A 13,514-nucleotide genomic window follows, 5' to 3' on the forward strand; every position below is an offset into this window, starting at 1 on the left:
GTGATGTACATTTATCATGGTTTTATTCCAAAATAAACTCGTGTATAACGGGTTTACATGTGTTTCAATTTATATTCTTTTCCTTCCGGATTTTTTAATTAAATATTCATGTCCAATGAAATTATAATTTGTATAACATAAGGTAGAATGGTGCGATTGCTAATAGACTAACAGAAGATGATATAAACCAATATAAGACAATAACAATCAAAACCAAGGAGTAAACAAAGACTCACAAAACCAAAGGACATTTACATAAACAGTTATAAATAATAATTAAGAAACAACACGAACTCCACTAGAAACCGGGAGTGAAATCAGGTGCTGCGGAAGGGTAAGCATTTCCTGCACCGTATACGGCACCCGTCGTGTTATTTCTTTGTTCAGTTCGGTAATGATAAATCACCCTTGTATACCATTCAAAAAAGAAATGCTTTATTGGATTTATAAGAGTGTTAATACTTGTATCTTGAATGGAAATTCTACATTTACTAAAAATAGATATTCACTCAAAACATGGACAGTCAATAGACCACGTTCGAGTTGTGTATTTCACCGGGGAAAAAACCATGTCAGTTATTCTCGCCTTTAAGACGTTACTTACAAAATAGAGGCCACCACCTTTATTCCTGTACTAAGAAAGTTCATTAAGCATTTCGCGATTATGCTAGATTATTCCGTAGGTACCGAATCACAATTTCCAAATAACAACAGTGCTGATAACCAATTATAAGAATTAAATTTGCCGAAGAATTTTTGTAATATATAATCATAATTTTTCAACCGCTTGCTCAACATGGGAATAAAGTGAATATGTAAATATGTCCCTTAATGAACGAATGATGTACACTCAAACCAAAGTTTTTGACGGAGTTGCAACGAACCCGAAAATGGTCTATTTCTTCGAGATAGATAAATAAAAGCCAATTGATCACAATTATAGTTCCTTCCAGTACCATTAAAGTAAGTATCGTGTATGACCAGTTTTCGGTGAAAAGACTGCTACGCATCTCCTCTTCATTCCTGTTGGAACATTTGTCAGAGTTGATAAAGGATCAGATTCGAGGGTTAACGCTGACGCACATGTTTATCCAGTTATTTGCATGTTCAATAGGATTCAGGTCCGCTGATTTGGAAATCCAAGGTAGCAAATTGTTAAACTCGCTGTGTGAGATCTAGTACTGTATTGCTGAAATAACTCCCTCTGTCTGTCAAGAACATGCTTGCTGTGAGAATGGAGAATTTCGTCTCTACCTTGAAGCGGTTGAATTACCCGGAACAAGTATCTTTTCTATTTTACAGTCATTAGAGATAGCCACCCACATCATGACATTTCCTCCACAGAAACTATGTACTTCTTTGATTCACGAGGATGCGAATTGTTCGTTCATGCAATGGTAGACATAAGTTCTTCTATCACGTTTCTTAAGCATAAAACGAGTCTCATCACTGAACTAGATCTTTTGTCCTGTGCAGAATGTCCAGCCCCTGTTTTTAATTTTGAAATTATCAATATCACCCATCTTAGTAGCAATATACCAACTTCACCTTCATTCGATATTCAAGAGCTTATAGCTGCTACTCCGACATTGTTCAACGTCACCAGTGTCTGAGCAGAAAGTTGATTAACCAGGGTGTATGTCAAAGAACGTCTTGGATTTTTTTCTAAAATATTTCATTTGGAGATATCAAGACCTTGTTGACAAATATTCCGTATTAACTTCACAAGATACTCTATGGTCTTGAAGTTTAGAATGTATATACTGAAGTTGCTTATCATCTTAACTACGTGTTATAGAGGTTTTTTTAATTTTTCTTTGAAAAGTATTGCTTTTATTGTTTAGTCTGTTTTTTCGACAACAACTAAATTACACACTCATTCGGGGCAGAATAACATATATATTACGCACTTTGTACAACCAATATTCTATTTTATAATAAGGAACAGTTGTTATCCCAATAACGTCTAGTGGGTTTTTTTCTGAATATCATGCAATGGGTGCCCTTTTTTTATATAAAATACTGTAGAGCAAGACAATTTTATAATTTCTCATCCAGTCTCGGAGTTATGTTTTTTTTTTTGTTATTTACAAATTGCAATACATATTGCTTGATGTCGTACGGTGACATTGCCAGCTGTACAATACAATAGCTGACATTTACTGTTTGATCTTTTATGTAGGAATGTATTGAAAGTATCTAATTTGCATTCATACATAACGTGTCCTTATTCATAAAGATAGAAAGTTGGCTTTTATCAATTGATACGACTGATACGTTTGTGTTCAGAAAAGAGCTTTGATAAAAGGTTAAAAAATAAACAAATAAGGTTTCAATTATCAGTTGTTAAGCAGTTTAGATCCCAATCGTGACAATCCATCTATAAAATATTGTCTTAATGTACACACTATTCATCATTGAATAACCCTTTTAACAAGATAATATTTCATTCAATTTATGTATAAAATATCGTCTGTTTATAAACAAAATTGCATATGGCAAATTGTCCTTTTCTGAACATGATTTCAAAGATACGGAGAAAATATCATGAAACAAAGTCATACAATATCGTCTTAGGGAGAATATTCAAACGGACAATACGTTGCGTAACACGATAACTTGTCATTAAAAAGAAAACAGAACTACCGACTTGAATATAATCGTTATGTACATAGTTTTCTTTACTTAATTATGGTTGAGTATCACGTCTACTGTTCGAAAATAACTTAAGTAGTTTAATATCGAAAATCACTAGCATGCCAATCAACAGTTCTGCCGATTTACACTTTACGGGCAGTGTTGATGTGATTCATATTATTTCTTTACCAGGATGTCAACTATGAACTATCTTAAGTCACACACAGTGATAGATATACCAGATATATATGTACAAATATAAGCGTATAACTTATGGTAAATATTATATAGATTGAGGGATTAGTTTGTTTGATTGAAATTTTTATTTATTGCGAGAAAATGAATGACAGGTGAAAGAAGGGTATTTTACACCGTATGAGAGAGATCTACGAAAATATAGAATTTTGAAATATAAAAAAAAAGTCCGGTATATGATATCGATACAAATATATCAGAGATTTTGAGTGGAAGGGATAATTTTAACAATATTTAAAGAAAACCATGTTTTAGAATTTTTTTTACCTACATCGTATAATTAAAATTATAAAAAGATCAAATATCTTCCTTATTATTTCAGCTTGGAGGTAGGAAACAAGCATACATTCTTTTCATTATATTTGAATAAATGGAAAATACTCTGAACTTAAACGGTGCTTAAGTAATAGCCAAATATATCAGAATTTTAATGGCTTAAACTATGCTTATATGTAACCTTTTCAATGTGTTAGGGTAGCCATAATACTAATGGGAAGTAACGTACGTGCAATTAGTTACCAGGATTATGATTGAATACACCAGATGCGCGTTTCGTCTACATAAGACTAATCAGTGACGCTCAGATCAAAATATGTATAAAGCCAAACAAGTATAAACTTGAAGTGCATTGAGGATCCAAAATTCCAAAATAGCAGGTACAGAACCGTATTTGAGTGTGTCTTTTTTACATACGGATGGTCAATTTTATGCTTATTACAGCAAAGCTTGCGAAGACCAATACTGCTTCTGTGTACAATAGTTCATTCTGAGACATAATAGAAAAATTGAAATTGATGGCTTATTAATGCTTTTTTCTGCTACTCCAAAAACTAGAAAAGTATTGTGTGGTTGAAAAATCATCAGTCAGTAAGTTATGTAACTTATAGGGCAGTACTTCTTAAAACCTCCTTACTGAATATGCCAATTAGTTGTTTTACTTTGTTTTGTTTTGACTTTGTCATTATTATAAATTAACTGTTTACAAAGCTTTCATTTTTTGAAATCCTAAGGCTTATCTTACTCAGGATTAGATGATTTAAGCTGTATATGGCGAAACTTTGATGACTTTTTGGTCCTCAATGCTCTTCAACTTAGTTCTTTGTTTAGTATTTTTATTTCTGTTTTATTTGAGCGTTACTAATAAGTCTTTTGTAGACGAAACGAACGTTTGGTGCACATACAAAATGTCTGTCTTGGTATCTTTGATGAGTTTATTTGTATATACATATTGATATGGGATGTCTGTAAGAAAGTGCGTAAATTATATTTAAAGTCGGATTACATGTACACACTTACAGAGACAACATGATCTCTTTAACCGAATGTCTATACACCAGACTTCATCGTACAATGTGTATGTACACACCTGAAGTTAAATAGATGTACTATTTTGTTAATTATATGTTACTTTATATCATTCCGTTAAACAGCTCATATTATTGTGGTATGTATATCAGAGACATATTGTGATACATTTAGTATACATGTATGTCTCTGTATATATCCAACCAGACTTTAAATACGTATTATAAGTTGAAAGTTCCTCTATGAAATTGTCAACTCAGTGCACAGGCTAATGCGGCCTGACGATAGATTTCTTCATTTTTAAAGTGTCAATAAGCGTCGAATATTTTATCTGCCGATGATATTTGTAAACATCTCCCACAACACCAAATAAACAGAAAATTCACTTCGAATAAGCCGCAGTTAGATCTTGTTGATAATGATTATGTTTTATGGTTTATGAAGCATATGAAATAATGGAACTCCCTGGAGATAAATGGCAAAATAATAGCAATCAACTATTGCGGAATCTTGTCATCATATTTGGAATATTTGGCTTTAAAAAAAAAAACACCCTGATATATGGTTACTAAAACCTTCCGTATATGCAAGGAGTTGGATGCAAAGTGTGCCCGTGACTAAAAAAAGTTCGGACTATCCTTAATGTAATTTTTGCATCAAATTTCTTCAACATATTATCAATATAGCAACATCACTTACGTACGGAGTAAACGTATCTCACCTTTTACGATCAAGAGCTTTCAGTTGCTACTACAACTCGCAACTCTACTTGCAAATTGGTGACTGATCAAAAAATAATGAACCCTGGTTTTGTCAACGAACGTTCTCTTTTTTCTAAAAAAATAAATAAAACCCCATCGGAAAGTACCAAGACATAAAAGATAAATATTTAGTGTCACGTGCATTAATGATTCTTTTGGTCGTATGACTTTTGACTTGCCTCAGTCATTATGAATTCGGCAATCAGGCTTTTGAATTATCAACTTTTGTTATAACTGGTGCAGGAAGTCATAAGGTGCAATTATTACGTAATTTGGTTTTACAGTGTTGTTTATATTTTGTATATCATTTAATTCATATTAACTTCATTATTCTTACTGTGTCAAGCAAGTGCATACTATATACGGTATTTATTGCACAGCAATATAATATTTCCCACAGAAACTAACCAAAAGTTAGCGTGCAATAAATTCTAATATTGCACTAGTGCAATAAATCTTCAAAATTCATGACGTCATTAACGACAAAATCTTAGTGTAAACCAATTTTTACTTTCAAATATTATATTGCTATACAATAAAAGGGTTACTGCATGAATATTGGGGAATTTTGTCCCTCGTAGAACATATATTACACTTGCAAGCTCGTGCAATATAAAATTCTACTCCGGACAATATTCCCCAATATTCATGCAATAACCCTATAGTATTATCAACGACAAAAATCTTATTTATTGAGATCATTGTCGAATGTACTATCTACTACATCATTTTGTTGGCATCTTTGTTAGATTAATTTGTTTGTTTGTTTGCTTTATTAGGTTAGTCGTGTTATGTGTCTGTTATGTATCTTCACACAGTGTTGACTGGCAGATCCCAATTATTTTCACATTAACTTGTTATAATAGAAAAACAAAAGATATTGGGTATCAATCCATGACACAAAATCAGTTCATGCACAACAATAGAGACAAAAGACACAAAAAGTTAGTACAGCTATTTTTATGCCCTCAACACCGAGCTAAAAACCCTGACATTAATGCAAGTTAAAGATCGCTCCGAGCTTTGGCTAGGTCCGAATTGTTTGCTTACACAATTTGGACAAACTTTGTAGGACGTAAAACCACCTAATCAGGGAAAGTAAAAAAGAAAAAAAACTTAAAAGTAATACAGGACCACACAATTAACTCCAAGAATAGATGAGTGTCATATTTTCAAGCTAGATGGTCGTGGTCACGAACCTTATCACCGTTTAGATCTTCAATTACCAACGCTTTCGATCCATATAACTCACAAATTCTGAAACTTCGTTTTCACTTCTCGACAGATTGTTTGTACTCCCCACCATTACACTAGATGTAGTAACACAGTTCTAATGGTGTGTAAATTTAGTATGGCTTAGTGTAGATGCAGATAGATTAGATTGACATGTATTGTTTTAGTGGTAAAGTTCTCAAAGTCAGCGTACAGAACGGACGTCACACGGCATGTATATACTTCGACTTCTTTTTTGGGAAGATTATATTTGAAAACAAAACTTTATGACAAGAGAGATGATTTCAAAAGAGGGACGAAAGATACCAAAGGGACAGTCAAACTCATAAATCTAAAACAAACTGACAGGCCATGGGTAAAAATGAAAAAGACAAACAGACAAACAATAGTACACATGACACAACATAGAAAACCAAAGAATAAACAACACGAACCCCACCAAAAACTAGGGGTGATCTCAGGTGTTCCGGAAGGGTAAGCAGATCCTGCTCCACATGTGGCACCCGTCGTGTTGCTTATGTGATATCAAATCCGGTAAATAGTCTAATTCGGTAGGTCACATTCATGAAAGGGAAGGGAATTGTAGTTACGACGTAAGGAACATATCCGATATCATTTGTGAAACGGTTATTCCATAAAGGTCAACCAACTCGTGATAACGTCCGTAAAATTTACGAAGGGATGATTTCAACTTCACCATTTGATACTCTTGGTTTAATAGCTTCCTTGTGAGCAGCAACCCTCTATCAAGAAAATCATGATAGGAAATGCAAGCACGGGAATATCGTATCAATTGGGAGGTATATACCCCGTATGCAGTTGCTGCTGGAATGTTGCTACTTAGAAATGGAAAGTTCACAATTGGAAAGCTGAAATCATCTCTTTTGTCGTAAAGTTTTGTTTTCAACCGACCCTCATGGTCAATTTCTAGATGTAAGTCAAGATATGAAGCCGACTTAACTGTATCTGTAGTATCCTTTATCTCTAGTTCAATGGGATAGATGCGTTCCACATAGTCACCAAATTTTGAATTATTTAGTGAAAGAACATCATCTATATAGCGGAAAGTAGAGTTAAAGGATATTGCTTTCTTCCTAAGAAGTTCCTGCATGAAGTCAGCCTCATAATAATAAAGAAATAAGTCGGCAAGTAGAGGGGCACAGTTCAACTTTCCAATTGTGAATTTTCGATTTCTAAGCAGCAACATTCCAGCAGCACCTGCATACGGTGTATATATCTCCTAATTGATACGATATTCCCGTGCTTGCATTTCCTATCATGATTTTCTTGATAGAGGGCTGCTGCTCACAAGGAAGCTATTAAACCAAGAGTTCCAATGGTGAAGTTGAAATCATCTCTTCGTAAATTTCACGGACACCATCACGAGTTTATTGACCGTTATGGAATAACCGTTTCACAAATGATATCGGATAATTATGTTTCTTACGTCGTAACTACAATCCCCTTCCCTTTCATGAATGTGACCTACCGAATTAGACTATTTACCGGATTTGTAATCACATAAGCAACACGACGGGTGCCACATGTGGAGCAGGATCTGCCTACCCTTCCGGAGCACCTGAGATCCCCCCTAGTTTTAGGTGGGGTTCGTGTTGTTTATTCCTTAGTTCTATGTTGTGTCATGTGTACTACTGTTTATAGATATAGGAAGATGTGGTGTGAGTGCCAATGAGACAAATAACAATTTAAAAAAGTAAACTATTATAGGTCAATGTACGGCCTTCAACACGAAGTCTTGACTCACACCGAACAACAAGCTATAAAGGGCCCCAAAATTACTAGTGTAAAACCAAACAAATGGGAAAACCAACGGTCTAATTGTTTGTCTGTTTGTCTTTTAAATTTGTAGCCATGGCGTTGTCGGTTTATTTTCGATTTATGAGTTTGACTGTCCCTCTGGTATATTTCGTCCATCTTTGACAGTGCAATTTGCTATTACTAAAAAACTGAATAAAAAATATGACATTGTCTTGCCCATAAGTATTTTTTTTTATAAAAAGAAGGGCACCCAAGATATTTGCACTGACCTTTTTTGCAGAAACATTACACATAGTGAAGATCTGACACGTTCAATTTTTTTTACCATAGATCATTCTGTTTTTTTTCTTAAGTGAATTGATTAACATTTTGTGATGCCGAGACCATTCCTATCTTTTAATATAGTATCTGTTTTGCCCATTCTTGATTTATGGTGATTTATATTTTTTAACCTCATCATCCTCGCGCTGGTCTATGATTGGAAATTGTCGCATTGGCAATCGTACAACATCTCATTATTTTAGTACAAATAGCAATATTATTTAATACCCCAGTCCCACTAGGCCACGATCGCACTACGATCTGTGAAAATAATGCAAATTTTGATGATCGTAGTACGATCGTGTAGGTCGCAGTAAGTTCGTACCACGGTCGTGGTGAGGTCTTCAAGATCGTGAAGAGCGTGGCCAATTTTGAACATGTTCAAAACAATCGTGGTGCGGTCGTGGCGAAATTATGTCGTAGTAGAAGCGTAGTGAGAGCGCACTAAGATCGTAGTAAGATCGCAAAGGTCGCTGTACAATCGTAGCGAGAGCGTGATTCTATTTGGAGAGATTGCGCTACGATCTCACAGCGACGTTATCACGACCTTACTACGACCATCACGTTCTCAACGCGACCCAACTACGCTTCCACTACGACTTTGCCACGCTGATCACGACCATAGTACGATTCTAGCACGCCCTTGTCGTCCTCATCACGCTCTTTTCACGACCTTACTACGTTCACACTACGACCATCATTTTATAGTCATTTTCACATTAAATATATAAAAAAAACTCCCTAGATTTTGTTTGTCTGAATATATTTATTTTATCCATTTGCTCTAACGGCTCAACCATGCTTTTCGTTTTTATATAGATCAGACCGTTGGGTTTTCCCGTTTAAATGGTTTAACATTAGTATTTTTTTTGGGCCCTTTATAGCGTGCTGTTCGGTGTGAGCCAAGGCTTCGTATTGATGGCCGTACCTTGGCATATAATGGTTTACTCTTATAGATTTTTACGTTGATGGAGAGTTGTCTCATTGGAACTCATACCACATCTTCCTATATATATTGACACATCTGTGTCAACTCTGCTATCGTTCACTAAAATATCGTCATTTGAGCTTTATGGACCAGCAATAGGTTGTAATTTAGGTTTGATTGGTCGTTCCGACATCTCTCGATGACAAGTATTACACTACTTATGTGTATAGTATCAGTTTAATTGAAGTCTGGAGCTGGCATGTCAGTTAACTGCTAGTAGTCTGTTGTTATTTATGTATTACTGTCATTTTGTTTATTTTCTTTAGTCACATCTTCTGACATCAGACTCTGACTTCTCTTGAACTGAATTTTAATGTGCGTATTGTTATGCGTTTACTTGTCTTCATTGGCTAAAGGTATAGGGGGAGGGTTGAGATCTCACAAACATGTTAAACCCCACTATTTTTGCGCTTGTCCCAAGTCAGGAGCCTCTGGCCTTTGTTAGTCTTGTACTATTTTTAATTTTAGTTTCTTGTGTACTATTTGGAGTTTAGTATGGCGTTCATACTTTACTCCCTCTGCCTCTACACCAACCCCTACCACCACGCCCACGTGTTCTAGTAGATTTTGGTGGCATGACTGTATTGTTTCCGAGAAATTTCCGTTTTAATCAGAAATAGAAGGAATGGAACTATATTGATATGAAACACGATATTGCTGAGAAAGTAGTAAGATCGCGGTATGAACGTAGTATAATCGTGGTAAGAACGTACTATAATCGCAGTAAGATCGTGTTGCAATCGGATAACTCGTGCCCGTGGTATGGTCGTAGTGAGAACGTGAAGAGCGTAGAAAGATCTTTATAAGCGTAGTGAGGTCGCAGAATAAGCGCGGTGAGAACGTGGTTTAATCGCAGCGGGATCGTTGTAGAAGCGTAATTAGGACGTAGTACCATCGTGAAAGCAACGAAAATTAACATTTTCATGCCGCTCATACCGCGACCTCACCACGATCTAAATTTATTTTAGATTGCGGTTAGCGTGGTGCGATCGTGGTCTAGTGGGACTGGGGCTTAATATGAATATCATTGTATTTTAAAATCCAGAATGGCGCATAAACAACTGGAAACCTGACTAGAGAGTTGTCTCATTGGCAATCATACCACAACTTCTTTTTTATAGAATGTGCTTCTGTCTCAAACATCTTCAAATTACGGTGTTTAGTGTCAATATTTTGCATTAGCATTGGTACCGTTATTGAAACTAGAATTTATAAATAATTTCTTGTTATTAACACTACACTATGTATATTTAAATAATTTAGCTTTAAATGTTATATCGTCTCATTGACATATACCCAGCGGACCTTTTCATACGATTTTTTTAAAGTTTAAAAATTTCTATTTTTGTCAGAAAACCAACAGATTCAAACCCAACTTATCTCAACTAGTCAAACTAATACAATTACCACGAATCACGAGAATCAGGAATAACTGTTAATTCATGTCAATGCAAATATTAGAGAAGTTACAAACTAACACTGAGGGAAACACATCAAATATAAGAGGAGAACAACGACACAACAGAAACACTAAAATGCAATACAAAAACAAACTATAATATAACAATGGCCATTTTTCTGACTTGGTACAGAACATTTTAACAAATAATCGTGGGTTGGACCTGGTTTTATGGCTAACAAAATCTCCGGATTTGTTACAGCAACACCAGATAGTAACAGCTTCATAACTATGTCATCAAATAGAGTTTTACTTATCCAACATATTTAAAAAAAGAAAAGTGATGATTCAAAGAAAAACTCTTCTTTGCTTTTTTTGTGTAGCGCTGTTCTAGCAACTTTTCTTTATGAATTATATATCTTTCCTATTTCATAGCTTTTGTTTTCGTTTTCCCTTAAGTGTTGTAGCTTGTAAAGAAATTTTGGAACCAAGATTTGAGTTTAAGTTTATGTTTAGGTCATCCAATTAAAAGCATTACAGTTGCAATCATGTCTTAATTTCTCCTTATAGAATATCAGTGTCAATGAGTATATTATATCATCGAAGTCACAATTGTTTGATTAATTGTACTCGGTAAGACCTCGCCAATGTACTCTTGAACTGAAACAGAAACTGGTCACTCTCACAGTTGTTATGTTTTGTTTTGTTTTGACATTTTTTGGGACGAGAGTTTCTAAAAGTTAGCGCTGCTCGGTCTTATCGTCTAACAGTGTATGGTGCCATCTTGATATATCATCTCTGTCTTTTTGAAGAAAAGAAAAATCTCCTTTTAATAATTTTATTTTACCATGCATCGACAATTTTTTTCAAATGAAGAACATCGTTGGCAGTGTCAAAATCTCTATGGACAAACTCTCTGAAAAACACAACAATATCAAGTAACAGACACATGAACATAACTAAAGTCGACATCACATGGCATATGTTTAGGATAGAAATTTTTTGTCAATTATAAGAAACATAAACAAGTATTATCTGGCACTCTTGTCTTCTGATTCTCTGATTTAATAAAACTAGAATTTTTTGTTCGATTTTCACGATCAAAAAGATTAATTGATTCACGTCAAGTCAGCCACATATTTGATATATATCAGAATATAAGATTCCAAGTAGAGCAGCCACACATGATTCCATATGGGCTAATTAATAAAATTTAATATAATCTGAAACATCAACTTAGAATATCAGATATCACAATATAAGACCAAATATATCTAATAGTCAATTTATGGTTAAATAAAAATAACAAGACATTATTGAACAATATAGGGAATCCATATTATAATTATTTGTTATTTCAAATTCCATAAAAAAATCTTTTCGGAAACGTGAAAATAAATTAAAGATAAAAGGTATAAAAAAAAAAACAGTTACAAATTTATGTAGACATTTGGAAGTTTTTTTTTTAATAATCTCTTACATCAGCTGGATCGATTATTATATCGATTTATACTGAGAAACACAGCATCATCATAAATATATGAATAGTCATTTAAATCATACGAAATCAATTATGATTCTGTGAAACCTGGCATTTTGACGTCATCGATAAGAAAATGTTTGAATCGTTGGTATAGTATGGCTTTTTGTTTTTACATTTGTCCATAGTGAACATTTAAATTGAACAGCGTAATTCTCTCAATTTTGACAAGACATGTGCTGGTCAATCGTTAGTTTTAAGAGAGTTCAAATTGCAAATTTGTCAGTAATTACATAAATTAATATTTGATATCAATCAAAATATTAATTTGCTCAAATGTTATTATTCTTATTATATTTAATTTACAATTGTTCTTATTGCACATTTTAAGTAAGACAATCATTTATAGTAGCATAAAAATCTATAAATATAACCATATAATGAACTTGTGTGACTTGACATTAACAGTTAACAGTTTGATTTTCTTGATAGAGGGTTGTTGCTCACAAGGAAGCTATTAAATCAAGAGTCTTAAATGGTGAAGTTGAAATCATCTTTTTGTAAATGTTACGGACGCCATCACGAGTTGGTTGACCGTAATGAGATAACTGTTTCACAAATAATATCGGATATGTTCCTTACGTCGTAACTACAATCCCCTTGCCTTTCATCAATGTGACCTACCGAATAAGACTATTTACCGGATTTGTTATCTCATAAGCAACACGACGGGTGCCACATGTGGAGCAGGATCTGCTAGCCCTTCCGGAGCACATGAGATCACCCATAGTTTTTAGTGGGGTTCGTTGGGTGTATTTTTTAGTTTTCTATGTTGTGTCATGTGTACTATTGTTTGTCCGTTTTTACTTTTCATTTTTAACCATAGAGTTGTCAGTTTATTTTCGATTTATCAGTTTGACTGTCCCTCTGGTATCTTTCGTCCCTCTTTTACATTATATCGAAGAGGAACACAGAGTTGAATTTTAAATAAGTACACTTTTTTATCAGTATTTTTAAGGAAAAAAATGATATCATAAAGCATGACAAGACAAGATAGATATTCTTAAAATTGGTACAAAATCCACGATTAGTGACCTCATTGGGTAATGACGACATTTTCGCACACAGATATTTTCAATCCAATAAACTCGACATCGACTGTGCTACATGTAATCCGATTATATAAAACAGAGTTATTACAATTAGTTTAAAAATATTTGTTCAAATATAAAGCAGTGTTATTTTCAAGACATGCATGATTTATTGATTGTGAGCAGTCTGTGCCTGTCCTGAGGTCCGTCATGTATCAGTTGTAGTAAACGGAAATAGAATAGATAATAATAAAAGCTAAATGAA

The 13,514-nt window shown here is 34.1% G+C and overlaps 1 protein-coding gene across 2 annotated transcripts in view; it reads right to left on the reverse strand.

Annotated features, from left to right (window-relative positions):
• Window positions 1–13,514, reverse strand: part of LOC143041953 (uncharacterized) — a 129,945-nt gene that overhangs the window by 27,710 nt on the left and 88,721 nt on the right. The gene's annotated exons all lie outside the window — the stretch shown is intronic.

Source organism: Mytilus galloprovincialis, chromosome 8 (assembly GCF_965363235.1).
Source record: "Mytilus galloprovincialis chromosome 8, xbMytGall1.hap1.1, whole genome shotgun sequence".
Lineage (NCBI taxonomy): Eukaryota > Metazoa > Mollusca > Bivalvia > Mytilida > Mytilidae > Mytilus > Mytilus galloprovincialis.